This window comes from Equus asinus, chromosome 24, assembly GCF_041296235.1.
Source record: "Equus asinus isolate D_3611 breed Donkey chromosome 24, EquAss-T2T_v2, whole genome shotgun sequence".
NCBI lineage: Eukaryota > Metazoa > Chordata > Mammalia > Perissodactyla > Equidae > Equus > Equus asinus.
This window is the reverse complement of record NC_091813.1, coordinates 32,877,492-32,896,043: the sequence shown is the minus strand read 5'-3', so window position 1 is coordinate 32,896,043 and position 18,552 is coordinate 32,877,492.

The window sequence follows — 18,552 nt, the reverse complement described above, 5'->3', positions numbered from 1 at the left end:
CACATATAAAGTAGAGGAAGATGGGCATGGATGTTAGCTCAGGGCCAGTCTTCCTGAGCAAAAAAGAGGAAGACTGGCAGTAGTTAGCTCAGGGCTAATCTTCCTCAAAAAAAACCCAGTATGATCCATGTTTAAAATTTATATTGTAAACATGCATATGTACTTATACATGTGTATACACACATGTATTTATACATCAATAAGATTTAAGGATGTCTATAAACCAAATTATTTGAACGGATTATCTCTAAATTTCTGGATTTCTGCATTATGGGCAAGTTTTTAGTTTTAGTTTCTTTTAAACATTGTTTGTTTAAATTTTGTTGCGTAAGAAATCACTAAAATAAAGCACGCTTAAAAAATAAACTGTATTATGTATCAATGGTAGAGTACTTCTATACCTCAGTTTAAAAATTTGCTCACAAATCACACGGAAGCTGGGATCTTTCAATGTCGTCAAGACTCTGCAGGCTCACACACTCACGGCCTGGGGAATTTCCCTGCAGGGACAACTGCTCCTTCACTACCTTGAGCTTCTGGAGCGATGTCAGGAAAGCAGCTGTGCGAGTGAGCTGCTACAAGTTCACCTTGACTTGAAATACCCACCACTGGCAGGCTGGGCCTGAATTTATCCAAGCAGGAGCTTTTCTTGCCATTTCTCGTAGTAAAGCAAGAATATTCTAAGCATCTGCTGTATACTTAGCTCAGCTATATGGTTAGCTCAGGACATAGGAACTTTTTATTTTTACTAAAACGAGGTTGGGGACCTCGGAGGTTACGAAGTCTAATGTTATCTGATCCTGTTTTATGTCTTTTGGTTGCATATTGGATAAGATGCTAGAAATAGAATTATAATGAATAACTCCCATTGATCTACTATTAAATTTCAAGCTTTCTTTATATTTAAGGAGTATAGCCTTCATGATACTATAGCCGGATTCAGTTCCTAATAGTTATCAATTTTTGCGTATTCACAGTGCCAGGCGCTTTATAAGTATATTAAGTCATTTAATCATCCCACATGTATTCCAGGCAAATATAGTTACCTCATTTTTGTAAAAGAATGATACCTCAGAACTGATAAGCAACTTGCTCAAAATCACACTGCTGCTAGGTGGAAAGAGCGGGGCTCTGATAGGATCCATGCCTGCCTGCCTCAGTGGCCTCTTTGCTCTTTGCCAGGCTTCCTTTTAAATCCTCTGACACTCTTTCTTAACCATTCTTTACCAGCTCCACCTCCTCCTCCTCAGTTATAGGCATCTCTTGGTATTATTTCTTCTGTGTTTTTTGATGATCCTTTTTGAACTGAACCATCGGTATTATTTGGATTAGTACTTATTAGGCTAACTCCTCCAAATGATGCTGTTGCTCCAGCCTCTACACCTAACTCACTTCTAACCAGTTACATCTTTTTAAGTCAAACATTTTGGTGGCCAGTCGCTGAGGTGGCCCTAGTTATCCCTGCCTCCTGGTGTTCACACCTTTGTGCAGTCTTCTCTTGAGTATGGGTATGACCTTGCGGTACATAGTAATGCCAATAAAACTATGCATAATTTTATATTAAGGAACTATTCCAGGAACTATTTCTAGAATGTTAGTCCTAGACACCATGATTTCCCATAAGTTTTATTTTCTACCACATAAATTATTTATGCTGGAGTTTGTGAGTGGTATAGCAGAGGATTTTAAGGGTTTGGGAAATCTCTCTCTTGGCTCTCCACTACGAGGCAGGACCTCAGTGTGGATGGGCTGGAAACTGTTCCCACCAGCTAAGCACATTCTCCACGTGGTATTGCTGGAGAAGAGAGGCCATGCACAAGGACCATCCTTCATCCTGTTCTCCCTTTGTATCCTTTGAACCTATCGCTGGAAACAATACCTTGTGTAAAACTCAGGTGTACCTTTCCATTTTTTTCTAATTTTGTCTTCTGCAGGAATAGTTCAACAACGGAAGAGGACGTAAGATTTTTTTCAAATTTTGAGGAGCTTTATGGAAATGACTAAGTGAGAAAGGCATGGTTGGATGGTTGAATTCACAGTCTTTTTCCTAGTCAAATCAGAGAGGGGCTCATGAACATCTCCAGATGAAAATAGCTGGTCAAAAGACTTCAAAATAGCCCCACTATTAGCAAGACAAGGGTGACCTCCTCACAGAAATAGAGCAAGATGAGGCACAAAGCAAGAAAAATGCAGAGAACTCAGGGATCCCAGGATGGTGACATCCTACTTTGTATTCATGGAAGACACTTAGACAACATAAGATTCTCATCTCAGCTGCCACAGATTCCATTTGATTTTTGTGTTACGGATAATTAAACCAACTTTCTCATCTTGAGATTGGGACTGCTTATACTTGCAAGGGCTCTAGTCTACACCTTGCCCCCAAATCACTCAGAGTCCCTTGGGCTCCAGGAAAGCTAGGCCTGTCTGAGTCCAAAACTCGTTTTCTTTCCATTAAATAGATAAGACAATCGTTTCTCTCAAGGTACACTTGAATTCCAGGAGAAAAAAATGATGTTTTCCACAATATGCTTTGGATAAGAAATGATACAAGCCACACGAAAAAGCAAAGTAAAGCAAAACAACCAAATCGTACAAACAAATAAACAAAAACAAAACTGAGACAGAGAGGCAAGAAGAATCAGTGACAGGGTATAGAGGAAGACGTTGGATCTGGTTTGTAGGACCATAGACAGAGTGATATTTTGTTATTTGAACAATGGGCAAGATTTGGACATGGAGATTAGAGGTGACGCATGGCAGTGGAGGACACTGGGAAAACATTTACAAGCAGAGTTACACTTTATTAGATACTGCAGATTAAAAACAGTATAAATAATATTCAAGAAAGAAGATAAACTAGGGGAGTAACAGAAGAGCACAAAGAAATAAAGAGTAAGACTGGAATATTACCTCCATGCTCTAGACATTAGGACAATATTGTGGTCTTTTTAGAATCAGAATGACATATCACAGCAAAAAGATTGATGATTTGGCTGCAAAAATAAGAGTGAATGGTGATGGGAAGTCCTGCTGAGAGAGTAAAATAGTCTCAAAGTTAATGAGGAAACCTGCTAGGGAGGCTGCATTTAGAAGAAAGAAGAGAGAATGCTGGAATAGGTGGAAGCAAAACCCAAAGGATTTTAGGAGTTTCAGGGCAAACAAGCATTGATGAAGGGAAAAGACTCAAAGTTTTCAGCCTGAGTAGATGATGCTAGCAATAAGAAATGAAGAAAAGGAAGACTTGAGTGATATGGACAATAAACAGATAGCTTTGTGTTTTGAAATTTTAATTCTAAAGAAATGATGATAAATTTTCCAACTGGGTCTAATGAGAGAAGTTAGCATGGCCATCAATAATTGGGCCACACACAAAGATGTAAGCTATTATGCCAAGGTCAAAAAGTTCTTAGGGCTGAGTGGGTTACTATATTTATAGTTTGTGGTGAGCTTCACAATACAATTGTCCAGCTATGGACATTTTTAAAAGGAAAAATACAGTGGCTGGCCCAGTGGCATAGGGGTTAAGATTTCACGCCTTGCTTCGATGGCCTGGGGTTCGTGGGTTCGGATCCTGGGTATGGACCTACACACGGCTTGTCAAGCCACACTGAGGCAGCCTCCCACATAAGACAGAGGAAGATTGGCACAGATGTTAGCTCAGGGACAATCTTCCTCAAGCAAAAAGAGGAAGATTGGCACAGATGTTAGCTCAGAGCCAACTTTTCTCACCAAAAAACAAAGGAAAAAAAAGCTTACAGTTTCTTGGAGCCCTTTCTTTCTCTCAGTACGGCATGGATGGTAATATTTTTCACCTAAAATAATGGGATTTAGTGAGAGGTTGATAAATAACTACTCTTTCCATGCCAAAAATCAGAAAGATAAAATAAAATTGATAAATAGAGAAAGAGTGAGCCTAAACAGGAAACAGAGTATCGTAGACTACATGCGGGGAGGGCAAAGAGAAGATGTAGTGAAGGGAGGAGGGCCAACATTCTGGGATGGGAGAAAGGCAGCAATGGAAGCATCCTTGCGCATACCTCACATATACATGAGGTACACAGAGAATGAGAGAGACAAAGGAGAATAAGAAAACATAGGGACAATTATGAGGTTTATGACAAGGGTAAAAAACCCTAAAATGTTGGAAATATCATACTGGGACACTTATTTAGGGAGTTGGCAGCCTCTCTCAAAATGAGGGTGGAGAGTCTTTGAGACAATGATCAGCTCAAGTTATGGTATCAACAAGGACTAAGCAACTTCAGAAGATGGAAGACCAAGAGTAAGAGGACAGATAAGACACAGACTGAAATAGGGTTGTAACCTCTTAGGCTTGCAAATTATCAACCCTCAAGAGAGGATGAATAATTGTAAAAACTATAGTGGATAATGTATTGCTTTCTTGGAGACATCTGTGATTCATTGTGTCTGTAATTTAGTGATTTATTAAATTGGGTCAGTTTTAAAAATTAAAGAAGAAGAATTCCTTTTTCAGTTATTCTCAGATAATGATTTCAGGGTCCTATGTTGTCCACTAACCCACTGTGTCCCTAGTACCTAGCTCAAGCTTGGAAGATAGTAGACAATAAATATTTTTGAATTAGTGAATGAGTGAGTGAGTGAATCACTGAATTTGGTCTCAAATTTACCATAGATCTGAAATCGTGTAAGAGAACTTCATGGGTCCAAGTGGACCCTAATGAAAATCTTTTCTTCACAATAGTGTGAAAGTAGGTGATAAATCATCCCTGATTATGTCTACCTCAACTTCTACCAATGTGGTAGAAGGTAAGTCTCCGACACTTAGAGATTCGAGGAGCATAGTTCTCTTTTGAAATGCCTGCTTGCTGAAGAGAATTAGGACAGTGATTTAACACGGCAGTACATAGTTTTGAGATAAGTTTTGAAAATTTATAATTCAACATTCACTTGTCTACCTGGTGGGATGTAAAACACTGCAACTAATTAATATGCTGTTTGTAATCTTTTTTCAATATATACTAAATAATAAATGATTTTAAAATAATTAAACATGTTAATAAACATCTAGTTTCAAAATGAATGTTAGAAACATAATTGGCTGTATACTGATCATGAGGTCTATTTTCTATGATGAACAGGAAAACAGTTATTTCTGCTATCTGTAGCAACTACTTTTAAACTAACTCTAATACACTGTCTGAAAGGTAGCTCAATGAATAGATACTAGATAGAGATCAAATAGATGTGGTTCAGAATGTGGTTAACATTAAACCGATATTAGTTTCACATCAATCATTTTGTCTATTCTAATATATTTTTCTGAAACCTTTTATTTTCTTTTTCTTAACTATATTTCCAAAATACATTCCTTAATATTAATAGAAACACTTAAATTTTTTTTATTGAATATTCTATAAAGGCTCTTAATGCACTGAAGTTTTTGGCTCTACATTTTGGTTCTTTATACTTAAGCCAGCTGTATAAGATTCCATTTTTGTACATACAACTACTTTTAGCACAGTAGACTGCCAAACTTCACTGACTCTTTTTTTTCATGCTGCCTGCTCTATATTTATTATTCTCCTCAGAGTTTTCAAATTTAACAAATTCACAGATGCTTTCTCTGTCTAGGCTCATTTATGTAGATTTTTATAACAGTAAATATGTCTACTGACCCACTCAACACTTCTCTTCTTGCAGCTCTGGTAAATTCTCAGTGTTTTAATCATCTCTTCTTCCAATCAGAAATTTGCCTTAGTGTAATCATTTCATTATGTGATGTTTGAAAACTGTTCTTAACCACGATAGCATGGAGGTTAATAGGACTTAGATTATTGTTTGCACAGAATTTTATGACCTTAACACATCCATTTGTTTTTCATTAAAAAGACATTTTTAAGCCCCCTATTTGAGAAGAGATCAATATAATTTTAAGTTTTATGATCAGCGGTACTTGGCAGGATACCTCATTGACTTTAAAGACAAATTTGGACATATTCTTGATAATGCTGGAAACTAATATGTTAGCAGTGAAATCATTTTTCTGGACTATGGTCAACTAAATTTCCAGAAAATTGAGTTATTATTCAACAAAAAGAAATAAGCTACATTTTCCATTGGTAAATTTCATATTTTACTCCCCTGCATATCCTAAGCATTTAAATTTTAAAGAAAAATATAAATTATTGGAAGAAAACTGTTAGCTATTGTCTTGAAAATATAGAAATAAGGTTCTTTAACCTTATAAGTAGTTTAAGTTTAACATGATGATCTAACGTCTTTGTTTCAATTTCCACTCCTAAAATTGTAGCTTTTCACATCTTTCTATTGACATGATGTTTAGGCACGTTATTAGGGAATGTCTGTAGAATTCAAATATTAGCATTTTTAATGTTACCAGATTTGAAGTGTTTCAGTCTTGGTTTCAGTGAGTCACATGGTAAATTCCACTTCAGTTATTCATACTGGTGACATTTTTTTATATTGCAAATTCCATGTGTGCATGAATGATGTTGCCTGGTCTGTGGTAAAATTGCGTACAATTTTACTAAGTCTATTGCTAATCTAACTCATCACACTTAATTCCATGAAGGAATTACTGTTGATGATGATAAATTAAGAAACAGAACTAGACACAACATTTCTGGGGCAAATTTTGTGTTTGGTTAAAAATGGTAGGTGTTGAGGATCCAACTTTTATTAAGGTCAATAATTTTCCTGTCTTTGATGAAAATGTGTTTTGTTTACCATCTCATGGACTTACATTACCGTGTCCTGCCTACTATAGCTGGTGTTGTAGTCAATAATGATTTTCTGCAATAGTCACTTTCCTAAAGATCTTGATTCTTTTATATAGCTGATTGAGAAGTTATTCTGGGATTTCATGAATCTTAATAGAAGTTTAACTAATGTTATCTATTTTTCTTCATCTTTTAACATCCAGAAACTGTACCTAGAATACCAATCAGGACTGAAATCTCAGCATTCCAATAGAGAGTAGACTGGTAACAAATCTATAATTATAGCTTTAAGAGAAGTTACCAGAATGAACTGAAACATTTTTTTGTCCATGATTCTCAAAATGCAAATTGTAATATGAATTTTTATTTTACTAACATATAAGCATATTTTAACTAATTTCCAAAGAAAATTAAAATGTTGTCAACAACTTGGTATATTCTATTTGCCATAGGCCATTGGAATACATGTTTCAATAATTGGTAGGTATATTTTTTAATGTTTTACTATTACACAGTGAAATCCTGTTTGCAATACCATAGATTATGAACCTGTTTTAGTCTAAAAATAATGTTATGTTAATGTTTTCCTTAGATTAATTTCTAGAAATTGCTTCCCTCCTCTAAAATGGTCATTGGATTCTCATATAACTACATTATTTTGTAGCTTTTAAAATAATATCATATTTAAAATATGCAGAATCCACTGGAACAGTGGACAAGTTCTCTAAAGTTATCCTCTTTAGGGATCCTACTTTTAATAAACATTCTTTGAACAGATATCAGACTGAAATTCAACCTAAAACATATGAACTGAAAACAGAGAAGAAATACAGCTAGTTCATATTTAAATAAAAGATAAATGGAGGGAGGAAAAAGGTATGCCCCTGGCCAAATGAAATTGTTTTATTTTAAATTCATAGATGAATAATTCATATAAAATACTGCATGTGTAGAAATAAAGAATTTTAAGAGTTATCAAATAATAATTTAACTATAATATGTTGGCATACTGGTAACATGGAAAATATATTAGACTATACTTGTTATAAAAATATTCAAAACAGATCATGCTGAAAATGATCAATATAGTCATGATACTGAGTAAGAAGGGTGGTTTCATTTTGTAGAATTCATTGAAAGTGAGACTATGGGGAAATAGAGGCCAGTTTAAGAAGCAATGAAATAAAAAATTGAGAAGTTCATCTGTAAACTGACCACAACATTACCAGAATATCTGGTAAAAGAATAGGAAGAGATAGTTCTAAGAAATACTAAATAGTGGGAATAGTATTTAGTTTAGAATTGGACATATTAGTTACTTACTATTGATAGTTACTTGACAAAATTCATTCCACAACCACACAATTTTATTATGATAGTATAAAACACATAAATCTCTGAGTGGGATGATTTAATACCATAAACTGTTACTTAAGTGTATTTTTAAAAAATAGTTATTCTAATTTACATAATTGATAATAATTCCATCAAATTTCCAAAGCATTCTCTGTTTACTTAAAGAACAGTACCTGGTGTATAATAAGCTATATATTATACTAGCACTATATATTTTTCTGCAGTATAATGTATATATTTATAAGCACTATATATATTATTATTGCTGTTACTCATTTTCAAAGATTTTCAAAATTTATGTAACTTTTTTTATTGAGTTAATGATAGGTTACAATCTTGTGTGATTATAGTTGTACATTAATGCTTGTCATTCGTGTTGTAGGTGCACCACTTCACCCTTTGTATCCACCCCCCACCCCACCTTTCCCCTGGTAGCCACTAATCTGTTCTCTTTGTCCACATTTTTAAATTCCTCATATGAGTGGAGCGATACAGAGATTATCTTTCTCTAACTGGCTTATTTCACTTAACATAATTCCCTCAAGGTCCATTCATGTTGTTGCAAATGGGATGATTTTGTTCTGTTTTGCAGCTGAGTAGTATTCCATTGTATATATATACCACAACTTCTTTATCCATTCATCTGTTGATGGGCACTTAGGTTGCTTCCATGTCTTGGCTGTTGTAAATAATGCTGCAATGAACATTGGGGTGCATAGGACTTTTAGAATTGCTGACTTCAAGCTCTTTGGATAGATACCCAGTAGTGGAGTGGCTGGATTGTATGGTAGTCCTTTTTTCAATTGTTTGAGGAATCTCCATACTGTATTCCATAGTAGCTGCACTAGTTTGCATTCCCACCAGCAGTGTATGAGGGTTCCATTCTCTCCACAACCTCTCCAACATTTGTTACTATTAGATTTAGATGTTTTTGTCATTCTAATGGGTGTAAGGTGATATCTTAGTGTAGTTTTGATTTGCATTTCCCTGATGATCAGCGATGATGAGCATCTTTTCATGTGCCTATTGGCCATCCGTATATCTTCTTTGGAGAAATGTCTGTTCATGTCTCCAGCCCATTTTTTGATCGGGTTGTTTGATTTTTTGTTGTTGAGTTGTGAGAGTTCTTTACATATTATGGATATTAAGCCTTTGTCAGATACACGACTTGCAAATATTTTTTCCCAGTTAGTGGGTTGTTTTTTTTGTTTCAATCCTGTTTTCATTTGCTTTGAAGAAGCTCTTTAGTCTGATGAAGTCCCATTTGTTTATTCTTTCTATTGTTTCCCTTCTCTGAGAAGGCATGGTGTCCGAAAAGGTCCTTTTAATACTGATGTCAAAGAGTGTACTGCCCACGTTTTCTTCTAGAAGCCTTATGGTTTCAGGTCTCACCTTTAGGTCTTTGATCCATTTTGAGTTTATTTTGGTGAATGGTGAAAAAGAATGGTCAATTTTCATTCTTTTACATATGGCTTTCCAGTTTTCCCAGCACCATTTGTTGAAAAGACTTTCTCTTCTCCATCGTATGCACTCTGCTCCTTTGTCGAAGATAAGCTGTCCATAGATGTGTGGTTTTATTTCTGGGATTTCAATTCTGTTCCATTGATCTGTGCACCTGTTTTTGTACCAGTACCATGCTGTTTTGATTACTGTAGCTTTGTAGTAAGTTTTGAAGTCAGGGATTGTAATGCCTCCCATTTTGTTCTTTTTTCTCAGGATTGCTTGAGCAATTCGGGGTCTTTTGTTGCCCCATATAAATTTTAGGATTCTTTGTTCTAATTCTGTAAAGAATGTCATTGGGATTCTGATTGGGATAGCATTGAATCTGTAGATTGCTTTAGGTAGAACGGACATTTTAACTATGTTTATTCTTCCAATCCATGTACGTGGAATGTCTTTCCATCTCCTTATGTCGTCATCCAATTCTCTCAGAAAGGCCTTGTAATTTTCATTATATAGGTCCTTCACTTCCTTAGTTAAATTTGCCCCGAGGTATTTTATTCTTTTTGTTGCTATTGTGAATGGTATTGTGTTCTTGAGCTCTTTTTCTGTTAGTTCATTGTTAGAATATAGAAATGCTACTGATTTATGCAAATTGATTTTATACCCTGCAACTTTGCTGTAGTTGTTGATTACTTCTAAGAGTTTTCCAATGGATTCTTTGGGGTTTTCTATATATAAGATCATGTCGTCTGCAAACAGCGAGAGTTTCACTTCTTCCCTCCCTATTTGGATTCCTTTTATTCCTTTATCTTGCCTGATTGCTCTGGCCAGGACCTCCAGTACTATGTTAAATAAGAGTGGTGATAGAGGGCATCCTTATCTCGTTCCTGTTTTCAGGGGGATGGCGTTCAGTTTTTGCCCATTGAGTATAATGTTGGCTTTGGGCTTGTCATATATGGCCTTTATTATGTTGAGGTAGTTCCCTTCTATGCCCATTTTGTTCAGAGTTTTTATCATAAATGGCTGTTGGATCTTGTCAAATGCTTTCTCTGCATCTATTGAGATGATCATGTGGTTTTTATTCCTCAGTTTGTTGATGTGGTGTATCACGTTGATTGATTTGCGGATGTTGAACCATCCCTGTGTCCCTGGTATGAATCCCACTTGATCATGATGTATGATCCTTTTGATGAATTGCTGAATTCTGGTGGCCAAAATTTTGTTTAGAATTTTTGCATCTATGTTCATCAGTGATATTGGCCTGTAGTTCTCTTTTTTCATGGCATCCTTGTCTGGCTTTGGTATCAGCGTGATGTTGGCCTCATAGACTGTGTTAGGAAGTGTTCTATCCTCCCTAATTTTTTGGAATAGCTTGAAAAGGATAGGTGTTAAATCCTCTCTGAAAGTTTGGTAGAATTCCCCAGGGAAGCCATCTGGTCCTGGGGTTTTATTCTTTGGGATGTTTTTGATTGCCGTTTCAATCTCTTTCCTTGTGATTGGTCTGTTCAAATTGTCTGCTTCTTCTTGAGTGAGCTTTGGGAGATTGTAAGAGTCCAAGAATTTATCCATTTCCTCTAGCTTATCCATTCTGTTAGCATAGAGTTTTTCGTAGTATTCTCTTATAATCCGCTGTATTTCTGGAGAGTCTGTTGTTATTTCTCCTCTTTCATTTCTGGTTTTGTTTATTTTAGCTTTCTCCCTTTCTTTCTTTGTAAGTCTGGCTAGGGGTTTGTCAATTTTATTTATCTTCTCAAAGAACCAGCTCTTTGTTTCATTGATCCTTTCTACCGGCTTTTTCATTTTAATAGTATTTATTTGTGCTCTGATTTTTATTATTTCTCTCCTTCTGCTGACTTTCGGCTTTATTTGTTCTTCTTTCTCTAGTTCAGTTAGGTGTAGTTTAAGATTGCTTATTTGGGATTTTTCTTGTTTGTTAAGATGTGCCTGTATTGCAAGGAATTTTCCTCTTAATACAGCTTTTGCTGTATCCCATATGAGTTGGTATGGCATGTTATCATTTTCATTAGTTTCCAGATATTTTTTTATTTCTTCTTTAATTTATTCAATGATCCATTGCTTGTTCAGTAGTGTATTGTTTAGTCTCCACATCTTTGTGCCTTTCTCAGCTTTTTTCTTGTAATTCATTTCTAGCCTTATAGCATTATGATCAGAGAAGATGCTTGCTATTATTTTAATTTTTTTAAATTTGTAGAGGGTTGCCTTGTTTCCCAACATATGGTCTATCCTTGAGAATGTTCCATGTGCACTTGAGAAGAATGTGTATTCTGCTTTTTTATGGTGAAGTGATCTATATATGTCTATTAAGTCCAATTGTTTTAGTTTTTCGTTTAGCTCCACTATTTCTTTGTTGATTTTCTGTCTGGATGATCTGTCCATTGATGTGAGTGGGGTGTTGAGGTCCCCTACTATTATTGTGTTGTTTTTAACATCTTCCTTTAGGTCTGTTAATAGTTGCTTTATGAACCTTGGTGCTCCTATGTTGGGTGCATAGATATTTATAAGCATTATTTCTTCTTGATGAAGTGTCCCTTTGATCATTACATATTGTCCCTGTGTGTCTCTCTTTACCTGTCTTACTTTGAAATCCACTTTATCTGATATAAGAATTGCAACACCTGCTTTTTCTTCCTTGCTACTAGCTTGAAGTATGGTCCTCCACCCCTTCACTCTGAGCCTGTGTTTGTCCTTGGGGCTGAGGTGTGTTTCCTGGAGGCAACAAATTGTTGGATCTTGTTCTTTAATCCATTTTGCCACTCTGTGTCTTTTTATTGGAAAGTTTAATCCGTTTACATTGAGAGTGATTATTGATGCATGTGGACTTAAAGCTGCCAATCTGTTGCTCATTATCTGGCTTTCCTGCTTTTCTTTTGTTGTGTGCTTTATCCTACCCGTTTGATACTGCATTTTCTTATGCTGGGTTTCTTAGATTTTTGCTTATTTATGTTTTGTGTCTCTGTTCTGTTTTTTAGTTTAGTGTCTACCCTGAAGTTTGTATTTAGAATCTCATGTATAATATAGTCTATTCTCTGGTGGTCTCTTACTTACTTGGCCTAGACTAATTTAGTCCCTTTGCTCTTCCTCTCTTAAATTATTATTTTCACTTCTTGTTCCAACTTGTGTTATGAGTTTGTAGTTAGAGTGATAAGATCGTCTTTGTTTTGGTAGTTTCCTTACCTTTATCCTAATACTATAGTTGAATATTTGCTATCCTATTCTGGTTCTATTTATCTGTCTCCTTACTCTGTGGTTTGTGGCCCCTTTCTCCCTTTTTTCTTTTTTCAGGTATGAGAGCCTTCTTGAGGATTTCTTGTAGTGGAGGAATTTTGGTTACAAATTCCTTCAACTTTTGTTTGTCTGGAAAAGATTTAATTTCTCCCTCATATCTGAAGGATATTCTTGCTGGATAGAGTATTCTTGGCTGAAGGTTTTTATCTTTTAAAGCTTTGAATATGTCACTCCATTCTCTTCTAGCTTGTAAGGTTTCTGCAGAGAAATCTGCTGAAAGTCTGATAGGGCCTCCCTTGTAGGTAATTCTCTTATTTCGTGCAGCCCTGAGTATTCTTTCTTTGTCATTCCTTTTTGCCAATTTTACTACTATATGCCTTACAGTAGGTGTTTTTACATTGACAAATCTAGGAGATCTGAAAGCTTCCTCTACACGCATTTCTCCCTCAATCCCTAGATTTGGGAAGTTCTCTTCTATACTTTCATTAAGCACACTTTCTGCTCCATTTTCTACGTTCTTGGGAATTCCTATGATCCTTAAATTCTTTCTCCTCATTGAATCTGCTATCCCTCTGATACTTTCCTCATTCCTTTTAATCCTTAGTTCTCTTTCTTCCTCTGTCTGGAACAATTCAGCCTGTCTATCTTTGATTATGCTAATTTTCTCTTCTATGGTGTCTACACGGGCATTCAGGGAATCCGTATTCTGTTTTATCTGGTCCATTGTGTTTTTCTTCCCTAGTAATTCTGTTTGATTCTTCTTTATAATTTCAATCTCTTTTGTGAAGTAACTCCAGAACTCGGCTTGTTTCTCTATCTTTCTCTCTACCTCATGGAGTTTTTTGATTATAGCTGCTCTGAACTCATTTTCATTTAGTTTACCTAATTCCAAGTACTCAGGACTTAATTATATGTTTTTGTTGTTTTCCTTCTGGTCTGGGGCTTTTATTAATTGCTGGATAGTAGAGGAGCAGTTTTTTGCGTGGTGGTAGAATTCGGTTGCAGTTACCGCCTGTCGCCACTAGATGGGGGTCGAGAGCCGCGTTTTCTGAGCTCTCCACCTTTGGGCAAGATGTTGGCGCCAAGTGTGCTTTGCCGGGGTGGGGGCAGGGGCGGTTTCTCTCAGGCACCAATCTGGATTCAATCAGTTCTGTTCTCTGGTCCCCTGCCCTGCGTTTATGGGGTCCCTGGGCACGGGAGTTTACCCCCGTCAGCGGGTTTCCACTGTACTGGCGGCAGGAGTCCTAGACGATCCCCTGGTCACGTGGCCCCTCCCCCGCTCCTTCCCGGACCCGCGGCGATCCCGGTTTCTAGGGGATGGAGCGATGTTCTCTCTTACCCCGTTCCAGCTCCTCCAAAGTGGGCAGCAGGGGCTCCATCTTCTGTCTTTTGATACCGTAGGTCTCTGAGTCCTGGCATTAGGTTCATTAGCTGAAATTCAGGTGTCTTTTTTTTTTTTTTCAGTCCTTTGTTGTACTTTGAAGGGGAGAGAGTCCCAGGTCAGCTCACCCTGCCACTTTGCTCCCAAAAATAAAATTTTTGTAACTTTTAAATGGTAGCTGCAGATGTGAAATCAGCTGTTCTTACTAACAAAAATTTAAAAGTCAATTTTTTCAGTTAAAATTCAATCTATAAAAAGAGAATAAAGACTTTGGTTTAATATAACACATATACAAAGTGTCTAATGTATATATGATTTGTACAGATTTTTCCTCAGTTGGGGACCTTACTCCTGAGAATTTTTATGGGATATTCTATTTAGGAAGAAAAGATTTTACCTGATTCCAAACGTTTCGGAGAGGCTTTCAGTCTAATGTTACTCATGGGGCATGGGTTGGGACTAGTCTGACCCCTGTCACCCACAGAGTCCTGTGCCTTTTGGCAGAATTCTGAGAGGTAGATGGGGATGACATGTTCCCATTACAGAGAACACTAAGTGGATAGGCTGCTTTCCTTCTAATCTCATGGATGATGAGTTGTCAGAATGTCCTTACCAATGGGGCTTCTTTGAAAATAAATGAATTTCAGAATTTAGAGTATTGTAACACTAGTTGAGGCCTTCTGTGCTCTCACACACAGAAATAGTCTTCTTTAGAGTGGCACAGCTCTTATTACTCAGCCACAGAAGGTGCCATCAAAACCAGTACGGGTTTGAGGATACAATCATTGGATTGCTATGTTCAGATTGGTATTAATCATTAATCCTATTTAACCTTTGACTGTCCTCAGTCATTGGTGGAAATTATAAAATGTGGCAGAACACTGCTGTTGCAGTGTTAGGGGCATATGGACCTGAGCAGGAGATCCTGAGATGGAACATTTAGAACCGTTATGCTATTTAAAAGCATAAAATGTCACAAAAACTTCAGTTTTTATATTTCATTTTCTTTTAAAATGGAATTTCTTTTTATCAAGTACATTATAAAAAATGTCTAATTAATCTCTTAACTGATGTTTACTGCCATAAAATAGTAAACTTCTTTACTTTTAAAAATGTTTCTATTTACAAGTGAAACAAAAACCCTTGTGTATTTAAAATTGTATGGAATTTTTAAAAGATTCACCCCAACTTCTTGGGGATGGGCTTTTATTGCCTAAAATGAGCTGTAACCTATGATGCGTGTGTGACAGGTCTCCATGCCCCCATACTTCAGTCCTGTCACCTCAGTTTTCCAGTTGTATGTGGTTGTGTGGTGACTGCAGGATGATATTAAATGGTTGCCCGAGCTAGACCTGAACTAAAATTATTTCCAGATATATGAAAGGTATTCCCAACCAGCAAGCAAAGTGTCTCCATTAGACTCACCGTCCAGCTAGAGAACCATCTCGTCCAGTTAGAGAACCTGAAAAGGACTGGTCTAAATGAATGGGTTAACAAGTGAGTCCCCAAACTGCTGTAAATTCCAATAACACACAAACGGAGTGGGTAGGGGGCACTAAACTCAGTCCCTTAATCCTAAACAGAAACCAACAAGGGGATTGTGAGGAAGGGTTATGAGATTTAGCAAAGAAAAACAGAGGATGTCCAGTTAACCTTGAATTCCAGATAAACAATGAATAATTTTTTAGTATAAGACTGTCCCATGCAAAATTTGGGACACAATTATACTAAAAAATTATTCATAATCAATCTGAAATTCAAAGTTTACTGGGACTCCTGTATTTTATTTGGCAAACCTCAGGGAGGAGGGGATTAAAGTAAAACAAAAAGAAAGACAACTTCTGACTACTTTCGGGGAACTGACCTTACCAAAACACCGAGGCCATGGTGCTCTCCTGTAGAACATAAATAATTTCACAGGACACCACTATTAGATGAGGTTGACCACCATAGAACGAGGCAAAACCAAGACCGCCCACCACCGTGTCTGAGCATAGACTAAACTGAAAAGAACAACTACGGATTTGCTGCCTGCAAGTTTCTTATTCCTCTACAACTGGAGAAGGAACATTACATAGTGCCTGGTAAAACGCTGTGTTTCTTCCTATACCTCTAAGAACCTGAGCGCTTCTTGCTCAACAATCTTGGACTGAGGATCTCTGTGCGGCGTAGTAATTTGAATGTATCTTTTCTTCCAGTTTTTAGCATGGTGTTGTTGTGAAAGTTTTTCCAAACTGCTCAGGGACCCCTCGGTTGAGCTAACTCTAGATTTATTTAAATTTTTTTCTCAAAGCACATGTCTTGGATGATAGTCAGCCCTACTTTATTTCCATTAGTGTTTTTTGATCTTTTTGACGTAAGCTTGGTTGTTTCTCAAAACCCATTCTCTCCTTTTTCATGGTGAGAATGTCTCAGATGGGCTTATAGAGGGTGGGTGGTCTGGATGTGCTCTTTCTATGGGCTGTAATTGAGAGGTGGCTGTGGTTCAACTTGAAAATGCAGATGAAAACAAAACCCTAGGAAAGGGCAGAGCATCAAGGTAAAATGAGTCTGTGTTCTGAAGGGACACAGCAAATAGAGCTGCCTACTGAAACTCACTCAGTGTCACAGGAGAAAGAAATAAACTCCTACCTTATTTATACCATGGAATTATGGGCATTCTTAGTTACAGTAGTTTAACTTCTACACTGATATATATTATTTTATATTAAGGTTTTATTCGCTATACTTGGTTTTCCTTGGGCTTTTTATACTGTTTCCCAAAGTTCTTATTGTAATCTGCCTAGGTAAGAAGTACCAAGACAATCTTACTGTATAGTTATTGAAGAAGTCCTAGATTAGAATTTAGAGTCTATATTTATAGATAATTGAGCTTGAACAGTATTTTACTTTTGAATGTCTCCGTTTTCCCATTTGTAAAAGGGTGATATTAATAATAATAATAATAACTGCATCATAGAATTGTTTAAAAATTTAATGAAGTAATATATAGAACAAACAGTATATTTTCTGAAACATAGTAAATCCTCGATAAGTACAATAAAGATGATGGCTACCAATTTTCTCAAGAAGTAGTATTTACTACTAATAATAGTAAAACAATAATTTACATGTATTGAGTGTTGACAGTATGCCAGATACTTTTCCAAGTAGCCTGCAAGGGTTATCACATTTGTTTTTTATTCATTCAAGAGATGTTTATTGAGTGCCTAATATGTGCACACTCTGTTCTTGGTGCTATATAAAGCAGTGACAAAAATAGACAAAAACACAGCCAACTTGATATTTTTATTCTACTAGACTAAAGAGAACATTAAGAATAGTTGAACTTTTAATGTATTAATGACATGGAGAACAATAAAGCTGGACAGATGAAAGCTTTATTGGAATATCTTTCATATAGGGCGATTAGGAGAAGCTATCTCCGATAAAGTGATATTTATGGAAAGACCTGAAGGAAATAAGGAGTAAACTTAGCAATATTGGGGAGGAATGCTCCTGGCAAAGAGGGCAGAATGTTCAAGTCCCTGAAGGAGGAGCAGCCTTGGCATGTTTGTGGAGCATCAAGGAGGCCAGTGTGCCTGGAGTTGTGGGGTAAGGCTGAGAAAACTAAGAGGAAGCCAGGAAGGGTTCTACCCAGAATCTCAAAGGGAGCATGGCACTATCGACTCTTTGATTTCAGACTTCTAACCTCAAAAACTTGAGACAGTGAGTTTCTAGGCTTTTCAGCCACCCAGTTTGTGGCACTTTGTCACAGCAGTCCTACAGAACTAATGTACTCTGCTTCCTGGTCTGTGTGCCTTGTGTTTTAGTCCTGGCCTTCCTAGGGAAATACAGAAGGCCATCTCTACTACTCCACTACTTTGAGTGACTTCTTTACAACTGAAAACAGATTTCTTCCCTTAAGCAAAAATGTGGACAACAAAACATGTCTTGAGTAACATAATGAATTATCAGTTTTCACTATAGTAGCTAAGGCATGAGAGTTTAAATGTTTTTTTAATAGCTGACATCTATTGAATTTTTACTACATGCCACATACCACGCTATGTTCACCAACTTGTCTCGCTGTCACAACAGCTCTCTGAGGTAGGTACCATTTATGTCTTTCCATTTTTACAGATGAGAGGCTAAGTGTCTTGTCTTGTGAGTTTGGGTGGCAGCCTTTGAACCTAGGCAATCTGACCCATCACTGCTGGGCATAACCTGCGCTCTCTACCTTGTTCTGTCTCAGGACCACTACTGAGACGACTACATTTTTTAGTGGACACTGAAGTTCCTTTGGCTATTAATTTCAAACTTCCAAAATTTGTTTTCCCAAACCTTTTGCTTTTGTTTGCTCCCTGTCTTTAACTTCTTTGTCTGTAGTTTGCTTTCAGTTCTATCAGCTAGTTTGATGTC